Raw genomic sequence first — 25,289 nt, forward strand, 5'->3', positions numbered from 1 at the left:
TAACAAGCAGCACCCATTATCTGCTTGGTGCTTCCCAGCATTATCGCAATGGTGGGAAGAGTTTCTCAGCTTGGTACACCATGTAGCCCACCATGATAAGCACCACCCACCATATGCTTAGGGCTTCCCAGCATTATCGCAATGGTGGGCAGAGTGTTCCATTATTGCCCACTATCTAGCCTCTGCTTTCCACCATCATTTCCACTTTACCCATCATCTGTACACCATACAACCCAGTATGTCCCGGCATAACCACCATATTTTCCACTACGTCCCACCATAGCCATCATAATTTCCACCATGCCCACTAATATTTCCACCATGCCCACTATTATTTCCACTACGCCCACCATGTTTTCCAGTATCCACCATGGCAATTTTTCCAATAGGGAAGGGTTACACTACCGAAGAAATGCGATAACTAAAATTTTCTCTGAAGAATATTGTCATTGTCTTAATTAGAATGTCACCACCACATGTCAGAGACAAAAGATAATGCGTCACAGATCTTTGTGCTACAATTCTGCCTTCTCGTGGATGGCTTTTTCGTCTCTGTCGTCTCCCATTGCGTGGAGCGGTTTTTTGTTCTAACGCAATAAAGAGGTCATTTCGCAGAAACTGCGACGTCGGCGTCGTTGGTCATGAGCGAGAAATCATCTTTGCATGACTGCAAACATTTGGGTAAGAAGTAAATAAAATAAATAATGCAAATTTTAGCTCCCAATAGGAATCGCACCCGATCGCCGGCCTGGCGCACCAGTGTTCGACTACCCCACAGCCACGGCCCTTCCTTTTCTCACGCCCTTGTTTGTGAATGCAGTGAAAAAACCTTCCTCCGCTTGGAAATGCAATGAAAGTAATTTTCATTATTTACAAACGCACGCGTCCTGTAACATGCTCCTCAATACAACATAAAATATTGCCGCAATAATACGTGGTACATGCATACATAGCCATCGGGCGTAAGAACAAAAGATTATCATAATGACTTGTCGGCCCGATGGGCCGTTATCTGCAGCACGCATGGTAAAAGCAGGCGGTGAAGAGCACATGCGCATTGTGTACATGCGCGGGACGAGCGTCAGCATCGGGAAAGCGCCAGGGGGCGGAAAAGTGGTGGGCAGATAAAGAGAAAGGTAAGGGTGAGACGAGCCAGGGTTTTCTTTTTTTTTCGGTGGCAGGACGGCGATGCGATGAATTGCCGGTCGTGCTAGGCGTGATGGGTTTTTTTCCTCCGTGCGTGCTACAGAGCGGATGCCACGCCGGTTTGGGGCGTCGGCAAAGGCAAGTCCATAGCTCGTGCTCAACAGTGAGTTGCGTGTGAGTTTGATTTTCCGCTGTCATGTTTCGCGTCGGCTTTTCTGCCGTTGTATTTCGCTGCATTAACCGCAAGTCTGCGAGGATGGTTTCTTCCAGTTTTCAGTCTTCTTCTGTGCGCTAGTGTCATGTTCAGCCGGTCAGTAAAGTTCTTTGTGAGTATTTTGAGTCGTGCATTAAGGCTGTCCTTGTTGCAAGCGTTTCTGTCTCGTGTTATGTGAATTTTGGCTCCCTGAACCCCCTGAGCGGAGGCGGTGCCTTCAGAGATCATAATTTGAAGCCAGTCACCCACTTGAAGTTGTCAAAGATTGTCTGCTTAGGACAGGTAATGACCGCGCAGCCGAACCACGAGATTGAAGTAACTAGAAGAATAAGAATGGAGTGGAGCACATTTGGCAAGCACTCTCAAATTATGACATGTAGATTGCCGCTATTCTTCAAGAGGAAGGTATATGACAGCTGCGTCTTGCCGATACTTAGCTACGGAGCAGAAACCTGGAGGCTTACAAAGAGCATTCATCTTAAATTGAGGACGACGCAGCGAGCAATGGAAAGGAAAGTGGTAGGTGTAACCTCAAGAGACATGAGAGCAGAGTGGATTAGAAAACCAACCAGAGTAAAGGATATCGTAGTTGAAATCAAGGAGAGGTAATGGGCATGGGCCGGGCATGTAGCGCGTAGATAGGATAACTGCTGGTCATTAAGGTTAACTAACTGGATTCCTAGAGAAGGCAAGAAGGTTAGGGGGAGGCAGGTTAGTTGGGCAGATGCGAATAAGAACTTTGTGGGTATAAATTGGCAGCAGAAAGCACAGGGCCGAGTTGACAGGCGGGACATTGGAGAAGCCTTTGTCCTGCAGGGCACGTAGTCACTGATGATCATGATCCACTACAAAATACGCACACGCTATTGCACCCTTAAGGCCACGTAGTGGGCGCACAGAATGTTCGAAAAGTTAGATTTCATACACTAAGTGTTTGTAGTACGCACTAGGTACAGAATATTGCTGTCACGTTCAACTCTTAATGGCGAAACGTAGGGGTGCCCCAATTTTTCGCGACTGTAGTCGGCTTCATTTTTAAGTCAAAAGCATTAAATGCCTCATCAAACATGATCAGTGGTTGTAGCCGTCGAAACGTGTGTTACAAAAAATGATATCACGATACTACCTTATGACGTTATATTGACATCACGTATCACTAAACTTATTGATATCTTGAAGTCACTCTGACGTCAGAATGTGGGGTCAAATGATCTTATGTCGCATGCGCTTAGGTGGGCTTATCCCGGACGCACGGGTCGTGCTTACAAGCATGCTTAAAAGCGGGACGTGCTTATAAGTTTGCGATGCCTGCGATTGCGGAGGAAAACCGTGATAGGTGCAGAAATATTTCGAGTCTTCACTGGAGTCAACTCGGAAGAAACAGAAAACAAAGTGGCTTTCGCATTCTAGCCAAGTGAGGTGAATGCATGAGGGCTATGCAATTTTTTTAGGTGACAGTTGATGGGTTGATGAAATAGTGTCCTTTTCTCTAAGGCTGTGGGCCTTTATTCTGCCAAGGTTAATGTGTTGTTTTGTTCATATTATTGTTCTGATGATCACAATGATGAGTGATTGGTATGTCTTACACCCAATCTGTGGGACTGACCTTCTTTTTGTCCTAATAATAATAGTAATATTAATATTATGATTTCTGTGACATCAAATGGCTAAATCTGGCAGTGAGGCTACTGAGCGAGTCCGGGAAAAATTCACAAGTATTCACAACCATTATTTGGCTAGAAATAGCTCTCGATCTTGTTCTAACACTGCCAGATTAATATCATTGGCATCACTTCATTATCGGCAAAATCGCGCTGACCTTTCATTTCTTAAAAAAACTAGTTCACGGTATGATATTTTGCACTTTGCTTCGGAGATGTGTAAATTTTTGTATACCGCGTAACTTAACCAGAGAGACTTGACCATGTCATGTACCTGGCAACTTCTTTCAATCCTCTGCTGTTCATGCAATACAGTCTTTAAAATGTTGACTTCCATGATCTTGATGTTTTTCACAGTCCTCCGCCATTGTTTTTATGTCGACTTTGCACTGTCTTAATGTAGTTTTCACAATGTACATACTTCCGGTTTTCAAGAAATCTTCCACATGTATCTTTAGCTTTATTATCGATCCTTTTTTATTTATTTACCTTTATTTTTCCATCTTTTATTTTTCCCATTTTGAGCTGATTTCGTTTTGTATCACACTTTTTCTCTCTAGATCGCATTGTATTGTCTATTCATATTGTTTTAATTTTGCGTGCACCTGCACTAAGACCTCGTGGTTGTTCCAGGGCACGTTGAAATAAATGATTGAATGATGAAGCGATTGAATATTATTGTTAAAGATAATATTATATTATTGCATTACGCTACTGCGTGATCTTTTCCAGCTGAATTTCGGTGCTCTTCTCACCCAAAGGGACAAAAATTAAATTTATGCGCCATTGTTTGCGTTTAATCTTCGATTATCCTCATGTATCCCGCTTCTTTCCTTTCTTTTAACACGAAAGCTTTCTATGCGGGGGTTTATCACAGCTCTGCTGACGTACGTCTGTCACGGAAGTTACGGTGAAAAATTTATACAAAAAATGCCAAGAAAAAAAAAACTATGGACCGTCTCCCCGAAAGGAATCCTGATGGGATGCGAACACGGTGTAAGATATCTTACACCATGGATGCAAAGCAGCAGTGCCGCGCATGGCGTTGACGGGGTTGAAACGGGCATCGACACCGGTGCTGGTGCTAGAATAACGTCTTGAAATGAAACTCGGTGTAGCGTTTACTCGAGTGAGCGTTTGTTTGAAGCGCCGACACAGGAGTCGGGACGCGTGGAAGACGCTTGCACTCGACTTAGTTGGCTCGTGCTTAAACGGTGTTGACGTCGCCATTCGCGAACGCGATCAGCTTCGCTAACCCTCGCAACACCGGTGACAGCCGGAGAAGGTAGACGCACACTAGCTGTAAGCATGCCACGACGGCGTCCCGCCCGTCGGTGCGATCGCGCGGCAGGAAGCGGCGCGCTGTACACATTCTAGGCGCCGCGAGATTCTCGAGGCGCGTGCACAGCGCGCACCCACCGGCTCGCGTCTCTTCTCGCCGACAGATGAAAGAAGTGGCGCCAGTGAGATGATGCCCACGTGAGGAGTGGGCACGTGCGTTGGGAGCAGTGGAGAGGGTGAAGAGTGAAAGAGCAGATACGCGGCAAGCGCTCAGCAGGCGAAGGAGAAACGTTACTGCGCGCTGGTAGGAGGGCGTGAGCTACTTGGCACCACTCCAATATCTGCGGCGAGTGAAGCGGTGCGTGCGGAGGGACAGCGCCACACACGCTAGTCATGGAGCTGCTTTGCATCTAAAAAAAAAACACACAAAAAAAAACTAGAAGGCTGCCATTTGTCACGCAGAATTGAAGCAGAAACCTCTCCATGCTGTGCGCGCGGTGATAACCACTATGCCACAAAACGTATGTCCCGAGTGTTTACGGTAAGCCATTCATCAGACATCGTTTGGCAGTCCTCGGAGTTTCGGAGTACTAGTGCATTTTTGTTATCGCTTGTGAAAGGGCGCGACGGGCCCGCTCTAAAGGTCGTCGCCTCCACGAAGCGCCTCCTCCACGGAGCGTGGTCTCTCCGGTGCGCGCGCTTATCAGACTCGTAATTCGGTGGAGGACGAAGGTCACTTCGCAGGCGGCCACGGCTATGTTACGAAAGGAGCACGCTGCTGACACACGACACAGGAAGAATTGCGAGTTGTTTGCGCTTGTCCTGTGTACTTGTGTGCTTGTTTCGTGCGTCTTACCGTTTCAACAGCGCGATTTAGGTGTCGATTTGTGGGAGTTCGTAAGTGCTCGTCCTGTGAATGGTAATATCGTGCGTACTTTCTGCTTAAGGCGTGCGCTGCAAGTTTCGAGCCACTTCCCGTTCCTAACGTGACTTGGCAATTTGTTGCTGTTTCTAAAACCATGATCAATAAACGCTCAACTGCCTCCATAAAGACATATTTCATTTTTGTGTTATACCGATATCTAAATAAATTAATCGGCCACGCTTTTTTCTTTTTCTTGCTCTCTGCCTACTACTCGGACACGAATTTGGCAGTCGTCCATTGCTTTTTTTTATCGCAGACTTCTTTACTTTTCCAATGTTGTCCCTGAAATTCAAGGCTTCATGTAGATTAACCACCAAAGTGTATATTTCTATCTTCAACTGAAATATGCATAGCTGTTTTTTGTTTGTTAGACTTTACACGCATGTACAGCAAAGGGAAAGTCATTTCTTGTTCACCTAATCTAAATGTAAAATTATGCCTTCTAAGTAGACCCAACCTCCCTTTAAGAAGCAAAGCGGTTTCCCTTCAATGATCATAAAATATAATTTTGCTTTTTTGTCTATACCCTTACTGTAGTTACTCAGAAACAATTGTTTTCTGCCCCGCCATGGTAGTCTAGTGGCTAAGGTACTCGGCTGCTGACCCGCAGGTCGCAGGATCGAATCCCGGCTGTGGTGGCAGCATTTCCGATGGAGGTGGAAATGTTGTAGGCCCTTGTGCTCAGATTTGGGTGCTCGTTAAAAAACCCAGGTGGTCGAAATTTCCGGAGCCCTCTACGGCATCTCTCATAATCACATGGTGGTTTTGGGACGTTAAACCCCACAAATCAACAACTGTTTTCTACAGCTGCCATCCAGTTTAATTTCTGCTCCTATGACGATTCGCTTAATGGGCCCCTAAAGCACCTCCACTCAATTCTAACATTTTATGCAAACGTGTGCATCGTGTTCAGAATTCCGCCACGATCAACAATGTCAAACTGCAGCGCGACGAGCCGTGGGTTCCAGAAGTTTCAATTAATAGTCCCTCCTCCTTTCGGCACTTTTAATTCTCTCAGATGTTGGCAGTGACATCAGCATGTCATCGGACAGTAATCAGTTTGTCCGCTCACAGGCACTATCAGCGTCAAATGAAACCAGAACCGCGGCAAGCGTTCGCAATGGTATGGAGCGCACTGTCCACTTATCGCCATGCACAGGTACGCATATATGCACAGAGCTGCCGAACAAGATGCGTGCGCTTTTCGATGGTGATAACTGGTTGGTGAGCACAAAACCATCGCGAAAACTTGCCGCTGTTCGGGTTTCATTTGACGCTTATTGCACGTGCGCCTGCCGCTCTTCCTCCTCGCACGGAACACTCGGTCAGGAGGAGAGACGAGCCGACGAACGAAAAGGGCGAAACGAGCTAGAGTGTACTAGGTATGACCAAAAGCCGTGGTGCTACGTTTTCATTGTAGACTCATGCTAAATCTCTGGGTTGTTTAGGGGTCCTTTAACAAACCTTGTTACCATGTCGCTTACACTGCCAGACACATACTTGCTGATGAGTCACCCATCTTTTTTTGCTCAAATTTCACTCAACGTTCTTGCCATACAAATACGGGAACGCCTCTTCCTCCCACCTGCACCCATATATGTTCTGTAATCTTTCATCGAAACTAATTTCAAAGCAGTGAAGTCACTACCGACTCCACCAATATTATGCGTCTGCACGTCACGCAGTGAAGCCTGGACGATATCGCTGTTACATGGTGCAATTCGGAGGTGTTAGTGGATAAACGTAGGGTAATAAAAAGATGTGTATAAAGGCTAGTGTAATGTTTACTTTGGCGTACGGTATTTTTTCAAAAAGTCGATTCGCAAACGTGACTGATTGCCACCCGCTGCAGTGAGGTTATAATATTGTTTACCAAGTGCTCTTTCTTGAGCAGTTTATTAAGGCATGTTACCTGATTCCAGATTTCTTGTATCAGTGGCGCATCACGAGGTGGTTTGTCTTCGTATGCCTGCAATGTGCTGGTGATTCACTACCTCCAAATTACTGACCCACCAGTAATACCAGTCCTCCAGCAGGTAAGCTCAGTGCCTTTTCAGTTTCTGCAGCTGCACAATGGGTATTTAATGTTGCTGTGAACGCAGGAAATCGTTGAGAAAGTAGCAGAAACTGAGATGTATAAATATTTTGATGTCGTGAAGCCAGACGAAGCACAGGCAGAACCAGCTATAGTTTTAACCAAAACGAAAATATGAACAAGAAAGCAGAGAGTTGAATGGTTAAAAACTACTTTCACGTGAGAAAATAGCAATTGATGACCTTTCGCCCACATTCGTTAAATTTTTTATTGTTATTTATACATTTGAACTTGATGAGCACATAGTATTTTCTTTAGTCTGCTAATTGTTTGCCTGTATTACGTTTGTATTTTTCTCTGAATGTTGCTTTTGCATCGAATAGTTAGCTTTTTTTACGCATATGTTCATGTGAAGCACTGTTGGCTTAGTGCTGTGGGCAAATTCTACAGGATAGTGTATTTCTAGGTGTTATATGCTTGTGACAGTCATTGAGCACCATTTCATGTCTGCCGGACATGACAAGATGGATTCTCGATGTGGATTGGGGTTGTTTTGCACAATAAGCCGACAGTCAAGTGCAGCAGAGAAATTCGATCCTAATCACGGCTTGATGATTCAGAAGACCTGTAAAAAAGTCATCATGATCCTGGAGGTATTTTTTTGGTAATACATTTTTGTGTCTCGTTTTCAAATACAACCTTTGAATTTTTGTAACAAGTTTATTGAATTGTTGATGACAACTGTTAATACTTTTTGAAATAAATTGATCAAAACATCCAGGTCACATGCTTAGATTCTCTGATGCCCATGGCGGTGTGCTATGCGCCACATAGTGCAATTGTGGTCACCATTAAGCCGAATCAACGTGACATTTTTCAACAGTGATTAGCTTCCTACCGGAACTTGTGCAAAGGTGCCAATCACGTTCAAGAAATTCCATTCGAATAAAGCCCGATCAAGGTCTGAAGTGACCGCATGACATCAATATTACAGATGTGCAAGCTTTAAATAATATTGTTTCTACTATGACGCAGATATTTGGTGGTCGGGTTGTTGATGCTACGAATTGCCTATCTTGCCCCCACCGCTTGCTCTGTCTTGTTCTTTTTTGTGCGTTTTCCAACCAAGATATTCAGTGCTGAGTTGTGTGATGTTCTAGGGCGACAATCTTCTGCATTGCAGTTGGGTCAACAGGAGCCAAAACTCGTCTATGGGTGCAAGGTCTATTTCTTTAACAACATTGATGAATTGGTAAGTGTTCTGACATCCCGCAGTTGACCAAACCAGTCGTGGATCTTCACATGAAGCAGTTGCTTCCTCCGTTAATCTGCAGTCTGTGTGGTGCTGTAAAGACGGCTACTTTCGGAGCATGTTCTTAAAGGAGTACTAACGTGATTTTGAGGCTCAGCGGAAGGGACACTTTTGTTCTTATGGTGTGCACTATCAGCGTTCTCCACATATCAGAGCCAGACAACACAAAATATTGCACTCCGATTTTAACGTTCGTCGTGCAGCATCATGAAGCCAGCCCTACCGCAATGGACAATATCTCAAGTCAACAGAGTTCATTGGGTTTCTCCTGCCTATCTAGAGTACAACCGTGGTTATGGTTAGCTTCAATCACTTTACCTGTAGCGCATAGAGAGAATAAACCGTGAAGACTTCGCATCTGGCTGATGTTAACACCCTAATATGTATCTTCCAGTGTGATTTGTGGCCCTCCAACCTGATCGCGTCTAGAGTACATATACGTATGAGCCACTTTTTGAAGACCCTTTCTGAATCGAGGCCAAGAATGACCATCGTGTCTCCGCAGACAGAACAGGGAAAAAAATAAAACCTAAGGATGTTTTGAAGCCCTTCGATTGGTTATTCACCTGAACATTCTGGTTCAATATTATTGCTTTCTTTGCAATAGGAACTTGGCAATCTAGCGTCAAAAACGAGCTAGATCGCCTACTCTATTTTTAGATGTCGCAAGCAACCACACTGCGAATGGTCGTACCAGGTGCCTGATTTCTTGATATTGAGAACACTTTGTGAAAGAGCATCTCGCTAATATTTAACTGAATAGTGTGCATATCTGTGACATGAAAAACTGAAGGTTTTTGTCATGGTTCAGCCAGTCCTAATCTACGATCGTATTTTGGTTTCATTTCCTCCCACGAAAAAGTGAGGTGGTGCCAAGTGTACCACGTGCATGTTAATTTAAAGGCTTGTTGTCGTGCCGTGGGCCGTGTGGCATTACTCTCCCATGCATAATAATGCAGTACTCAAGTGCCTAATATATGGGGTTCATTCTGAGCACAGGTCAGCAACTCAGAGATAACTAAAAGGTGAAAGATGAATAGGGTGCGATGTTCAACTTCCCATGCCCACCCAACCAAGTTTGAGTGCTTGCTTGATGGCAACTTTTGCAATCTGGTTTACTTAATCAGCCAACTTGGGCGGTACGGTATAGCTGAGTAAAGAAATATTCTGAGAGGGACAACCATGGGTTTTTTGTTTTTCTGTTATATTCCGTAAAATCATTGAGCTAACAGCCGAGAAGTCAATCCACCAGTGCAATTGGTATTAAAGAAAGGCAGAGCTGTTCTAGGTCGAGGTTGGAACGCAGAATCCCAATACAGCATCACGCAATCAGTGTGCAGCTAATGAGACTACTTGTTTATTGACACTGCAGATAAACGAAGCAAAAAAGCTCTTCAGTATCAATTACCAACTAGCCCAGTAACCTGACTTTTAAGTAGACCGGCAGGCCGCGGGATCAAATCCCGGCTGTGGCAGCTGCATTTCCGATAGAGGCAGAAATACTACACGCTCGTGTGCTCAGATATTAGTGCACTTTAAAGAACCCAGGGGGTCAAAATTTCCTGAGTCCTTCACTACAGTGTTTCTCGTAATCACATGGTGGTTTTGGGACGTTAAACCCTACATATCAATCAAATCAATCTGAATTAAAGTATGCGCCACCGCATTTGGAAAAATCTCTGTACTCCATTCCGATGCACAAAACATGAAGCTTCATATAACTGGAATGTTGGGTGAAGCAAGGTTGATATAGCCATATAGTTTCTGATTACCATCCAGGGGGAACTCTAGGTATACGTTCATTGGTGAGTAGATAGAACAATATAGAAAAACTGTACGTTGCACGTGTTGCGAAAATTGTTTCTTGACTTAGGAAATTAAGACCGAACAATTGTGTAGGCAGGCTGTGGCATAACTGCTATACAATAAACTCAATAAATTAAATAACAATATGATGCCACCAGCTCCACTGTTTAGCCAGTGCTCGTGACGTCAAGCAAGTGCAGCTGTTTAAGTTCATTTTCCTGTTGCAGGAATCAGTCTGGAGTGGCAAAGGACAAAACCATCAGTCAGTCGGGGAGCTGTGGGTTGGCCTCCTACGTTATTATGCAGAGTTCAACATAAAAAAGTATGTTGTGAGCATTAGAGCGAAGACACCTGTGACGAGACTGCAGAAGAGATGGCAATCGGAGTTCATGGCTATCGAAGGTAGGCTCTCACTCAGTGAGACAGCAAGGAAGTGTTGAGTCAGCAAGTCGTTCTTAGTTTCAAATCGGGACTCAGTGATTATTGCCACATAAAGCCACACAGGTGCTGACAGCTATATCTTGGAGCTACCTACAGCGTGCGAGATAACGGAGGACGTGTCATCGCCGCTTCCACGTCATTTTTAATATAGAGGGTGTCCCACGTAATTTTAGCCAGAGTTTAAAAGTATGCCGGAACACGAAATTACGACGCGACCAAATGCATGTTGCTCACTGTTGCCTGGAGTTGGACAATTTTTTTGTGTTTTCAAATATTGCATAATTATATGTTTTAGCAAATAACTTCTGAAAAAACGAAGATCGATAAAGAATTTCAATGAGAAAGTTGTACATTGGTTTATAAAACACCCCAATATATGGTTCTGAACTTCATATGTGTTAGGTATTAGTGTTTTTCTGCAAATTGCGAATACCCGCAAATTACAAAAAATACCACATGACAAACCCACTCATGCACCAGTGCACACAATGATTCTAGTGCTCTCTAACGTTCCGTGTGCGAACGACCATAGCATTCGCCCCACTGTGCTGTCTTGGCAGGGCCGCAGCGATGGTGGTGGCTTTGCGATGAGCACGTTTTGCTAAGGGCCACAAAAACAATAACCGTTGTGACTGCTTATCGCTGTCATGAACCGGTTCAAGCGAAATGTGTCGTGACGCATAGGCCTGCGAACGGAGGGGAGTTGGACCGACCAGGCGAAGCTGCCTCAACCCCCCTCCCCCCTCTTTCCTTTTCAAATAGTGTGAACGGCGGCGCCAACTCTGTCCGACTCCGTCACTCGACTAGATCTTCGGTGGCATATTTAAGGCGCAAAGCTATGGCTATGCACTGTTTTTCAGAGTGACGGCCTCCGGGAAGCTGAATTTAGAAAAGTGGGCGCCTCCCATATTCACACCTGGAAATACCGTTACGGGAAACACTCAATTGCTTTATTTTTGCATTTATGACAGAGCTTCTTTTCTCTGTGAACTCGACTAGCAGTAAAGGCACGGGTGTGTCGTGCAGGGAAGTTTCAGAGAACAATGCACTAACAAACAACAAACTGCGCTCCGTCAGAATTTTGTGAAGCCGATGACACTGTACCTGCCCCTTGCGTTTTGATGGTAGGCTTTTGAGGATGCCAAAACAGCTGTTGCTGTTTCGTATCCCATAATGATGTTCAAAGCAGTCCTGGACTAGTCAACGGTTGAGGAGGTGCAAGTTAGATCAATTTGAGAGCGCGAGTGATCGCATGGCTGGTTGTTGCTGAAATATAATCTTGTCGCCTATTTTGTTTGCAGATCCTTTTGACATAGAAAGGGATCTTGGGCAACACGTGACGAAGAACAGTAAGTGTTCTAGTAATGTGAAGGTATAGTTCTTTCATAAATAGGATACCTGAAGCCGTTCGTTCTAGTGCCCACGTCGTAGCGATTACAGCCCATGGGACGTTGAATATAACAAATCGAACTCCGGTTTTGCAATGAAATCAAGCACATGCTTTCATTCTGTGGGGGAATAAAAATGGTCTATGACAGAACCAAGCCGGTGCTTGAACGTGCTTTTGAAAGAAATTCTATACAGTGACGACAGATAAGGAGTCGCAAGAAATGTTCAAGTATTAGCTAAAACTGTTGATTGAGCAAGTGCATGTATATTTGCGACACGTTTTGGTGCCGAAAGACTAAACACCTACGGAATGTACACGTGCCCATATTGCGTGGCTGAAACGTATAATTAAACCAGGAGTTGATCGTGTGAATGAGCACTAACAGGCAATGATTTCAAGGAAAATATAGGGTATGGTATTTAGTGACTGTAGTTTAAATGTGCAGAAACTTTCCAGGGTTGCAACAGTTGCACAATGGCACCGATGTCAGTCATTGTGCGCCTACGCTGAACCACCCGTGCAGCTTGAAACTTGTTTATGAGCGCCGAACAGCGCCGCTGCCACCAAGCCCCGGGCCAGAAAACGTGGCTGAAATATGTTTTTGGTTTCATCGAAACGGTAATAGTTTTGGTTCCGTCAAGAATGTGATTTTTCGAACAATGATTCTGAGGGCATGGTCGTGATCGCTGGCGTGCGTGCAATCTAGGCAGGTATTAGTGCTATTGGCTCACAAACCAATCTAGGCAGGTATTAGCGCTAATGATTCGTAAACCCGTCTACTTGCTACGCTCTCAACGTGAGGAGACAGTGCGAAAAGAACATTTCACAACAGCGCATCGAAGAGCTAAGCAATATTGTACCCAAAAGAGCTAACTGCCAGCCTTTGTATATACAATTTTGTCGCTGTCGCATTTATTGCTTCTCCCTTGTTGTGAAACTGAATTTTTTGTAACTTGGTGGCAATGTTTTGCTTTAGTTCATATAACTTAACAGTTGGCATCACTTAGTATGGTTTGAGTCAGATAGAAATGGATTATCTTCGCTGTGCATTGAGCTTAGTTCAAGCTACACTTGTTTTTTGTTTGTTTGTTATAGTTTAGAATTTTGTGAAATCAGATCCTTTTATTTGATCGCTAAGATAGCCTTTCAAATCCTTCAAAATCTATTTTTTCAATAATTTATTTATTTTACTATAAATAAAATAGAAGTGAAATAAAAAAAGAAAATGGGTAACATTACTTCAACATAAAGAGTGATTTACTTGATAAGCTGAACAACAAGCAAAACAGAATAAATGCCTTGAGTATCCTATGACAACACTGCGAGTGTCATGACAAAATGCGTTGATGTGGATAAGTGGTCAGAACGTTTATATATATTATTTCAAGTGCGACATCACGTTCAGTTTACCGTGATGTGGCACTCTCCTTTAAGAGCCAATTCCGTTTTCTTTACAAAAAGACTTTGTCTATAAATACAGGGCACTATGTCCGTTACTGGTTAATTATAGAAAAAGTTTGGTTTTCTGATCTAGAATCAAGTGCTGACTCCAGCTGCATGTCAACGCAGATGCTTTAAGAGCTGTGCGTGATGCCTTTCTGTTTATGGTTGGCATTCATTTCCATCAATAATAAACTATTTATCATGCACCTTGTTTGCAGAGGGCGAGTTCATCAACTCCCTGAATAAAGGAATGATGCGTTGCGAGAAACCCATTACACAACCGGCTGGCCAGTATGTGACGCTAGGCCCCGCCGCAGTGGTCTAGTGGCTAAGGTACTCGGCTGCTGATTCACTGGGCGCGGGTTCGAATCCCGGCTGCGGCGGCTGCATTTCCGATGGAGGCGGAAATGTTGTAGGCCCGTGTGCTCAGATTTGGGTGCACGTTAAAGAACCCCAGGTGGTCTAAATTTCCAGAGCCCTCCACTACGGCGTCTCTCATAATCATATGGTGGTGTTGGGACGGTAAACCCCACATATCAATCAGTATGTGACGCTAGTTGTGAGTATTGCAGACTTTGATACTGCTCGAAAGCTTTACCATGGTCTTTTTGACGAAAAAGTGCGGCTCCAGGCACGAGTGTTTTTACGATATCAGTGATTACAGTAAGACGCTGCTCTAATGAGCTATGATGAAATCCTTCTCAATTTTTCAGGATCGATCTTTTCATTTCTCGGTAGTAAATCTTTTGAAAACCGTACTTTATTTCTTAGGTAATTGAAGCAACTTAGTGCAGTAGTTTTAAATTATTATTGTGGCATCGCATACCTGCAGTTCTGTATAGGCTTTTATAAAACCACGTTGTTCGGCCTTTCCTGATTTGGGCACACCATCTGGTCTTGTCCTACATTCTCGTAAGCATCTGGTATAGAAATATTGTATAAGGGGCTCAATACACTAAACAGATGGTGTGCTTAGATTCTTGTCTAAATTAAGAGAGTGTGAAAGAGTGCAGGATATTAAAGCACTCTATATATAATTTATCATATAATTATATAATCATATAATTTATATGTTTCAATTGCATGAATGCAGGTCTGAAAAACCCTGTATGTCACATAGCCTTGCAGGATTTCCTTGAAGCTATATTACAGAGTCGTCAATTTTGCTATTCGTAGTCTGATGTTTTCGTGGACACCGTCATTAGGACTCAGATTTTTGTTTTAATACACGATTTACACAGATGTTTTATTCTGGGGCTTACCAAAAACTTTATAACGGATATACGTCTGCAAAATAATTACAATCGGATAAGAAGGAAGAAAAAAAAACAGGACCCGAACGCGCCATCAAAAAGCCCATGACGATAGCTGGCAGAATTACAACGAACAGCGCTACCATCAAAAGCGTGAAGGAGACTGCAAGAACGCGTATTTTTTTCTCCAACACTATCAGACTGCCCTGCCGTGGTGGTCTAGCGGCTAAGGTACTCGGCTGCTTACCCGCAGGTCACGGGATCAAATCCCGGCTGCAGTGGCTGCATTTCAATGGAGGTGGAAATGTTGTTTGTAGGCCCGTGTGCTCAGATTTGGGTGCACGTTGAAAAACCCCAGGTGGTTGAAATTTCCGGAGCTCTCCACTACGGCGTCTATCATGATCATAAGGTGGTTTTGGGATGTTAAACCCCATAAATCAATAAATCATCAATCTATCCTGCTGCTCTTGGGTCGTGGGGTGGTGTCTCCGGCTGGAAGCGGTAGAGTAAGTGAAATTCGGCTTCCGTGATTAGCTCAGGCAACGCGCCATTGCTGTGACCATCCCGTTTGACGTGTTTCTAATAGAATAGTTATTTTTGTCACCTCTATAACAAATTTGAAGTAGTGGTGGTGTGGAGCATTTATTCGGACAAGAAAAAGAAATAGCAGCGAGATAGAGGGAAAGGTTAGCGTCACACTGGGTCTGCTCATGCTGAGTGGTGTCTCTACATCGAGACTCCATTGATCGAATGCCAGTCTGACTCTCCTGGTCGAGTCTTTTTGGGCCTGTATGGTCTGAGCACCTTGTCAGAGCTGCCTCCCTCTCCTCTTGAAGTAGGGTTAGGAAGAGCGCTTAGGGCTTAATTGCACTGACGGGCACAGATCATCTGACAGGCATCGGCTACTTACTCCCTGTACTGGCACGCGACATTGACTGTCAGGTCGAAACGTTTCACGATAGCAGGGCAGAGCATCGTATTAGTTAAACGTCTCAAAAGGGTGCGTTTGCTCACCCTTACATAACGTTTAGCGGAAGTTATGAAATCTACAACCTCTGGCGTAAGAAAGACGCTACCGGCCTCTTCGTCTGGAAGGTTGCGGAAGGTATGGCGGAAATGGGTGCATCAGCAGACGCATTAGGAACGTCGTTCCCGCTGAAGATTTGTGTGGACAAACACGCATCATGTACGAAATAATAAAAGATAATGTAACCTAGAACGCAGTTGGTAATAATTCGAAAATGCACGTCTTGGCATTACAAGCGAGACGCGCCTTTGGTTTTCATGTAAACAACCAACCGCCACATAAAGGGAGCTTTTTCATTTTCCTATAAACGTCGAAAACACTATATATATATATATATATATATATATACATATATATATATATATATATATATATATAGGAAAAGAAGTGTATACTTACGGGCTTGTTTTTCCTTGTTTTGACACAATATTCATGAAATCTAACAGATATTTTCAAGGAAAGTATAGGGGAAGTTATTAGACAGTAAGGTAAATGTGAAGAAAGAAAAGTGGGGAAAAAATAACTTGCCATGGGCAGGAACCGAACTTGCGACCTTCGAATAACGTTATCGACGCTCTAGCACTGAGTTACCTCGGCGGCTATCCTACCAGCCAGTTTATTGGGTATATTTGTGAATGTTTAATGCGGAAGTGTCAGTCAGGGCCATCTGTAGCCTTGGCGGTAAATGTAGCACACTATTCATGAGGCTGTGTGGCATCTTGAAGCACAATATTATGAAATCTATCAGACAATGCCAAGGAATGTATAGGGAAATTTATTAGACCGAATCGTAAGGTAAATGTGAAGAAAAGTGGGTGAAAAGTGGATGAGAAGTGGGTCAAAATATGAAAAAAACGAGCCCTTAAGTATAGACTCCTTTCTCTTACACATTAAAAAGGGTCTCGTACTGGCAGACACGGTGCCAGAGGTTGTATACGAGGGACTATTGGTCAGCTGCCAGCTCGTGATAAGTTCACGTGCTACGTGACGCCACACAGGCTCATGAAGAGTGCGCCACACTCGCCGCCATGGCTACATATGCCGCTGACTGACACTCGCACGTTAAAAATTCACATATATACCCAATAAAGTGGCTGGGAGGATAGCCGCCCTGGTAGCTCAGCGGTAGAGTATCGAATGCTTTATTTGAAGGTCGCAGGTTCCGCTCCTGCCCACAGCGAGTTATCTTTTTTCACATTTACCACACAATATATATATATATATATATATATATATATATATATATATATATATATATATATATATATATATATTGTAAAGAAGCTTCCGAACACTGAAATTGGTGGAACTCTCAGGTGCCTTCTAGTGGGTCTACCCAAAAGGGATGCCGCTCGCGCTGAGAGCCCGTGCTTGGCTGTTACTGTCGCCATTGTGCTTGCTCGTTGTGGGCCGGCTAATAAACGCCTTAACATTTTGGTGGAGAGTGCTGTGCCCTTCAAACAACTTTGGTTCACATTCGATGCCCTTGGAGCTTAGATCCCGTACCGTGCCTTCAACCATGCAACAAGACGCCGCCCAGCAAACGCTTCCTCCTGCGCCGACGCCATGTTCCGGTGTCCCCCGCATCCGCGACCCACCTGTCTTCACCGGCGCGGATGGCACCGACGTCGAGGACTGGCTCGCCATGTACGAACGCGTCAGCGTCCCCAATCATTGGGACGAGGCAGGTAAACTCGGCAACCTGGTTTTCTACCTCGCGGGTGTGGCCGGCATGTGGTATAACAACCACGCGTCTGATTTCGCAACCTGGTCCGATTTTAAGACCGCTATCATCAACGTTTTTGGCTGCCCTACCGTTCGTAAGCTGCAAGCCGAGCAGCGCTTACGCGAACGCGCTCAGCAGGCCGGTGAATCATTCACCAGTTACATTGAAGACGTCCTGGACCTATGCAAGAAATCCAACGACAGCATTTCCGAATCAGACAAGATCCGGCACGTCATGAAGGGCATTGCCGATGATGCCTTCACTATGCTGCTTGCCAAAAACTCAGGCACAGTAGCTGAGGTCATCACGCTGTGCCAGAGCTACGAGGAGCTCCGCCGGCAGCGTTCGATGACCCGTCGCTCCACACCACGAGATGCAGGGCTTGCAGGCTTGGAGGCGAGCTGTGACCAGGTGGCACTGCTGGCAGACCTCAAGTCCTTCATACGTGAGGAAATCGCACGGCAGTTCTCTCTCCTGCCCTTTGCCCACCCACCGGCTGCTCAACAATCGGCCACTACCATTCCCCCCCCCCCCCCCCCATCTGGCGAGCGATTGAGCAGGAAATAGCGGAGGTCATGCCTGCGTACCACCCACAACAGCTTCCGGCTCCTGTACCCCCAAGTTACGCCCAAGTGGTCGCCAGGCCGCCTCCAGTCGTTAAAGCGCCCGCCCCACTGACTTACGCCGAAGCTGCCGCACGACCTCCATCCTTTGCAGCGGGTATGCTGGCTACGTATGTTGACGTGACCTCTCAGACTCAGCTCCAGCACCCCCTGCAGCCTTTCCAGCCACCGTTCCGTCCGTCGGCTCTTGCGTCATGGACAAGACCTACCTCGGCGAACCGATGGCGCACATCCGACAACCGGCCCATTTGCTTTGCCTGTGGTTACGCTGGCCACGCAGTACGTTAATGCACTCGCGTACAGACGCCCCATATCTCGTCGCCTGTTGCTGGCCAGATCAGGCGTACCTATCACGAGGAAACGCCATCTATGCCACCGCCAACTCGCCTAGCTTCATCTTCTCGTAGGTCACCGTCTCCACGACGTCGTTCCCCGTCCCCCATGCGGCCAAGTTCAGCTGCTCACGAGCGGGAAAACTAGTCGTCACAGTCCCCGAGGCAAGGACTGCGATGCTATCGCATTGTGAAAGCCCTCAGAGCCGCCCATCTAATGTCATTGACGTGCATGTGGACGGTGTTCACGCATCTGCTCTTATTAACACAGGAGCTGCAGTATCCGTTATGGACGAAAAATTTGCCGCTTGCTTCGTAAAGTGACGACGCCAATTTCTGGATCGTCCCTTCGTACCGCAGGTTTGCATTGTATCCATCCTACAGCAGGGTGCACAGCTCGCGTTGTCGTTCAGGACGTTCTGTATGTCGCCCAATTCATCATCATTCCCGCATGCTCTCATGACGTCATCCTGGGGTGGAATTTTCTCTCCCGCAACTACGCCGTCATCCATTGCGCCGCCGTCGAAATTGAACTCTCCCCCTTCTCGCATTTGACGCCGGAAGACAGTTCTTCGAAAGTGAGCAAGATTCTCGTGAAAGACGATACCATAGTGCCTCCAAGCTCCACGATGGGTGTATCTGTCTACTGCGCTGGACTCTCCGACACAATTGCACTCGTTTCGCCATCCGACCGTGCTTGCCGAAGGAAAGGGTTGCCAGTACCTTTCGCGACCGTGCAAATCACCCAGGGCAACGCCTCTATTTTCGTGACCAACCCATCCCCGTACACTGTTACCTTGGTTCGAGGGGAATGTCTCGGCAGAGTGGAACCAGTGGATAACGCACAAGTCCTGGACGTACCTGATGACTCGCGTTGTACCAATTTGCGTACCATCAGTGCTGTTTCCACTTCTGATTCATCATCTCCTGATGTATTTGGCCCTTACATTGATGACAACCTCACGTTGGTACAGAGTTCCCAGCTTCTGAACCTGTTGCGAAAATATCGTTCTTCTTTCGATGTCGGGCGAAGTTTTCTCGGTCGTGCTTCCGCTGTTACGCATCGTATCGACACTGGTGCCCATCCACCATTACGGCAACGTCCCTACCGCGTGTCGCCTGCTGAACGTCGGGAAATTAACGAGCAGGTTGATGACATGCTCAGACGCGACGTTATTCGGCCCTCGGACAGTCCATGGGCGTCTCCTGTTGTTCTTGTTGCGAAGAAAGATGGTTCTGCGCGGTTCTGTGTGGACTACAGACGGCTCAATAAGATCACTCACAAGGATGTTTACCCACTGCCGCGCATCGATGACGCAATTGACTGCCTTCACGGAGCCGAATTTTTTTCTTCTCTCGATCTGCGCTCAGGGGACTGGCAAGTACCCATGGCTGATGACGCTCGACCGAAGACTGCGTTCATCACACCCGACGGTTTGTACGAATTCAACGTCATGCCGTTTGGTCTATGTAATGCACCGGCGACCTTTGAGCGCATGATAGACACCGTTCTGCGCAACTTGAAATGGCACACGTGCTTGTGTTACCTTAATGACGTTGTTGTGTTCGCTCCAGATTTCTCTACGCACCTCCAACGTCTGAAAAAAGTTTTTGCACGTGTCAGCAATGCCGGCTTGCAACTAAATCTGAAGAAGTGCCGCTTTGCAGCACGGCAACTCACCATCCTTGGGTACGTCGTGTCCAAGGATGGCATTCTTCTTGACCCAGCCAAGCTTCGGGCCGTGGCCGAATTCCCCAAACCTGCGTCCGTCAAAGAACTGCGTAGTTTCGTGGGCCTGTGCTCATACTTCCGACGCTTCATACGAAACTTTGCCACGATCATATCACCGCTGACGAAGCTCCTTGGAAGTAACGGGTCCCTCAATTCGTGGTCGTCTGAGTGCGACGACGCGTTCGCGAAGCTCCGCCATGTGTTGACGTCTCCTCCCATTCTACGCCACTACGACCCTACGGCCCCGACGGAGGTGCACACAGACGCCAGCAGTGTAGGCTTCGGCGCTGTCTTGGCGCAGCGCAAACCCGGATTCCCTGAATATGTCGTAGCATATGCAAGCCGTATGCTCATGAGAGCTGAGACAAACTACACCGTCACGGAGAAAGAGTGCCTGGCGATCGTCTGGGCTCTTACAAAGTTTCGACCGTATTTGTATGGTCGCCCATTCAATGTCGTCACCGACCATCATGCACTATGCTGGCTTTCATCATTGAAAGATCCCTCAGGCCGTCTCGCCCGTTGGGCTCTTCGTTTACAAGACTACGACATCCGCGTGCTGTACCGCAACGGACGCCACCATGCTGACGCCGACGCCCTCTCGCGCTCCCCTCTGCCTGAAGGTGATGTGCTCTGCTCAGTATCCTCGGCTGCTGTTTCTGCCATTGACGTTGACATAATCGCTACCGAACAGCCAAAGGATAATTGGATCGGCCCGCTGATCGAATTGCTCTCTGATCCATCCGCAACGCCATCCACAAGTGCCTTGCGTCGTCGAGCTCGCCATTTCACCATCCGTGACGGCCTTCTACACCGATGCAATTACGACACCGATGGCCGGCAGTGGTTACTCGTGATACCCCGCAGTCTGCGGTCAGAGATATGTGAATCCTTTCATTCTGATCCGCAATGCGCGCACTCTGGGGTATTCAAAAACCTACCATCGCATTCGGCAACGCTACTTCTGGCGCAAGATGTACCGCTACGTGCAGCGGTTCATTCGCTCCTGCCTCGCTTGCCAACGCCTCAAACCGTCAGCACACACGTCGCCAGCCAGTCTGCAACTGTTACCTTGCCCTGAGCGTCCGTTTGGGCGCATAGGTATCGATTTGTATGGACCACTTCCTCTGACGTCGGCTGGTAACCGCTGGGCCATCGTCGCCGTAGATCATTTAACGCGATACGCCGAAACCGCCGCTATCCCTGCGGCTACTGCGCGTGATGTTGCGTCCTTCCTACTGCATCGATTTATACTGCGCCACTGTCCACCTCAGGAGCTTCTCAGCGATCGAGGCCGTGTCTTGTCAGAAGTCGTCGAAGCCATTCTCACAGAGTGCCATTCTGTCCACCGCAACACTACTGCTTACCACCCGCAGACGAATGGTCTTACCGAACGCTTTAACCGCACCCTCGGCGACATGCTTTCGATGTACGTCGCCGCCAACCACACGAATTGGGATACTATACTGCCCTTCGTCACATACGCCTACAACACCGCCCCTCAGAGCACAACCGGGTTTTCACCTTTCTTCTTGCTGTACGGAAGGCACCCCTCACACACTATCGACACAATACTCCCGTACACGCCGGATCCATCTGAATGTGCACCTATTTCTGAGACAGCCAGGCTTGCTGAAGAGTGTCGAGAGCTTTCCAAGACATTTACGACGCATGAGCAAGAGCAGCAGAAGAGTATTCGTGATGGCTCCGCCACTTCTGAGCCCACGTTCCTTCCTGGTTCTCTTGTATGGCTCTCAATCCCGATCTCTGTAGCTGGCCTTTCTTCCAAACTACTCTCGAAATACGAAGGCCCCTACCGTGTCATCGAGCGCACATCTCCGGTCAACTATCTGATCGAACCAATTGAACAAACTTCGGACAAGCGCCGTCGCGGGCGCGACATAGTCAACGTGGAGCGCCTGAAGGCTTACTATGACCCGCTCATAGTGACAAGCTGTTAGGTCGCCAGGCGGCTCCCTCTTCGACCCCGGGGTAATTGTAAAGAAGCTTCTGAACACTGAAATCGGTGGAACTCTCAGGTGCCTTCTAGTGGGTCTACCCAAAAGGGATGCCGCTCGCGCTGAGAGCCCGTGCTTGGCCGTTACTGTCGCCATTGTGCTTGCTCGCTGTGGGCCGGCTAATAAACGCCTTAACAGTATATATATATATATATATATATATATATATATATATATATATATATATATATTGAAAAGGGGTTTATTGGCGTGTGCTGCGACAATAGCCCTACGACGAAAACATGATCAGGACAAAGCAACGGTCAAGCAGGTGCCGGCGACGATCCGCACGAGGCGAGCGAGAGAAGCCCAATACCTAAGTGGTGGCGATGTTGCTTGCCAAGGATGCGTTTTCTTCATAATTTTCCTCCACCGAAAAAGAGCCATCCTAGCGACCTAAGAGTCTGGAGGCAGAGGGCTATGATATGGCTTAAGGCGGGCGACGTGGATGATGTCACATTCACGGCGGCGCATGTCGTCAGATGGGGAAAGTGGCTCAATGAGAAAGTTCACCGGTGAGATTCGGTCCAAAACGTGGTAGGGCCTTCGTACTTCGGGACGAGTTTTGACGAGAGGCCGGGGGTTCGGTAAAGAACAGCCAGCCATACAAGTGATCCCGGAGAATAGCTGTGGCTTCGTGAAGAGTCGGCGTTTTCTTTTTGGCGCTGCTGTTCTCGTGACGTAAATGTGCGTGCGAATTCACGACACTCTTCCGCTTTTCAGGCAGCTTCGGACACAGATGGGCATTCGGATGCGTCAGGACGGTATGGAAGGAGAGCTTTGATGGTGTGGGATGGTTCGCGTTCATAAAGAAGAAACACAGGTGGAAGTCCAGTGGTAGACTGTGCCGTGGTGTTGTATGGGAACGTGATGAATAAAAGAATGTCATCCCAGTTAGTATGATCAGATGTCGCACACATCGCGAGCATATCACTGAGGGTGTGGCTAAATCTCTCCATGAGCCCGTTAGTCTGCGGTTGGCATGCCGTGGTCTTGCAATGAACAACATGGCATTCAGAAAGAGTCGTGACGACTTCTAATAGGAATGCTCGACATCGGTCACTTAGTAGTTCTCGAGGTGCACCATGTTGTAGTATGAAGCGATGGAGGACAAAGTATGCTACGTCCCGTGCAGTGGCACTCGGAAGGGCGGCAGCCTCAGTGTAGCGTGTTAAATGGTCCACAGCGACTATGATCCATCGATTTTCATCTGATGTGGTTGGTAGAGGGCCATAGAGATCTATTCCGATTCGATCGAAAGGTGTGGCAGGGCACGAAAGTGGTTGAAGCGCACCGGACGAGTGAAAAGGTGGTGATTTGCAGCGTTGACAGTCAGGGCAGCCCATAACGAATTTTCAAACAAAGTTATACATTCCGCGCCAGTAGAAGCGATGGCGAATGCGTTCGTAAGTTTTAAAAACTCCGGCATGGCTACATTAGGGATCGTCGTGAAAGGAGGCGCATTTTTGAGATCGTAAGCTGTGGGGGACAGCCAAGAGCCACTTACGACCTTCAGGGACGTAGTTCTGTTGGTGTAGCAGCCGATCACGAATGGCAAAATTAGCAGCTTGACGTCCGAGAGATCGTGATACCGCAGTGGTTGACGATCCAGAGAGACAGTCAAAAAGGGAAGCGATACACGGGTCCTTGTGTTGTTCACTGGCGAAGGAGTCGAGGTCGAGAAATGCGACGGAATCGGTACCAGTGGTTCCGCAGGCCGAGTCGGGAGGTAAAGGCGAACGGGACAGGGCGTTGGCGTCACAATGCTTGCGTCTGCTGCGATAGATTACGCGAATGTCGTACTCCTCGATTTGCAGTGCCCACCGAGCTAGGCGGCCAGAAGAATACTTCAATGTGGGGAGCTAACAAAGTGCATGGTGGTCCGTTACCAGGTCGAATGGGCGACTGTACAAATAAGGGCTGAACTTGCGAAGTGCCCACACTAGCGCTAAGCACTCCTTTTCAGTGACGCTGTAATTGGCCTCAGCTTTAGTGAGCGTGCTACTCCCATAAGCGACGACGTACTCGGAGTATCCTGGTTTGCGTTGGGCGAAGACTGCACCAAGAACAACCCCGCTAACGTCTGTGTGAACTTCCGTTGCAGCTGTTAGGTCGAAATGCCGAAGAATGGGAGGAGATGTTAGCAGACTACGGAGCGTGGCAAATGCGACGTCGCTGTTAGGTGACCAGGATTAAAGGTCTGCGTCACCGCGTAAGAGGTTGGTCAGTGGTGACATGATTGACGCAAAATTTTGAGCGAAGCGCCGGAAGTATGAGCAAAGTCCGATGAAACTGCGTAATTCTTTCAGTGTAAGTAGGTTTTGGGAACTGAGAGACTGCTCGCAGTTTTGCAGGGTCTGGTAGAACACCATGCTTGGACACGATTTGCCCTAAGATGGACAGCTCTCGCGCGGCAAAGCGGCACTTTTTAAGGTTCAGTTGTAGCCCAGCGTTGGTTAAGCACGTCAGAACCAGTTGGAGCTGAAGCAGAAGCGTAGAAAAATCGGGAGAGAAAACGAAAATGTCCTACAGGTAGCATAGACACACAGACCACTTCAGTCTACGTAGCATGTTGTCCCAGAGTCGTTCAAACGTGGCAAGAGCATTACAAAGCCCAAAAGGCATTACGTTAAATTCGTACAGGCCATCTGGTGTAATGAACGCAGTTTTCTGGCGATCAGCTTCTGCCATAAGAACCTGCCAGTATCTAGATCGTAAGTCTGATGAGGGGAAGAATTCGGCTCCTTGTAGGCTGTCAAGGGCGTCGTCGATGCACAGTAATGGATAGAGGTCTTTCCGCGTCACCTTGCTTAATCGCTGGTAGTCGACGCAAAACCGAATTGATGCATCCTTTTTTCAAACTAGAACGACAGGAGATGTTCAAGGACTGTGTGATGGTTGAATAACACGACGGCGTAGCATTT

At 46.9% G+C, this 25,289-nt stretch overlaps 1 long non-coding RNA gene across 1 annotated transcript; it reads left to right on the forward strand.

The window, feature by feature from the left end:
* Positions 1 to 1,181: 1,181 nt before the first annotated feature.
* Positions 1,182 to 12,583, forward strand: LOC119178094 (uncharacterized). Its single transcript, XR_012885289.1, has 5 exons — positions 1,182 to 1,320; positions 7,150 to 7,263; positions 8,446 to 8,514; positions 10,608 to 10,782; positions 12,123 to 12,583. It is a non-coding gene; the product is annotated as an uncharacterized LOC119178094 (long non-coding RNA).
* The last annotated feature ends 12,706 nt before the right edge of the window (positions 12,584 to 25,289 follow it).

This window comes from Rhipicephalus microplus, chromosome 1, assembly GCF_043290135.1.
Source record: "Rhipicephalus microplus isolate Deutch F79 chromosome 1, USDA_Rmic, whole genome shotgun sequence".
In the NCBI taxonomy this organism is placed as follows: Eukaryota; Metazoa; Arthropoda; class Arachnida; order Ixodida; family Ixodidae; genus Rhipicephalus; species Rhipicephalus microplus.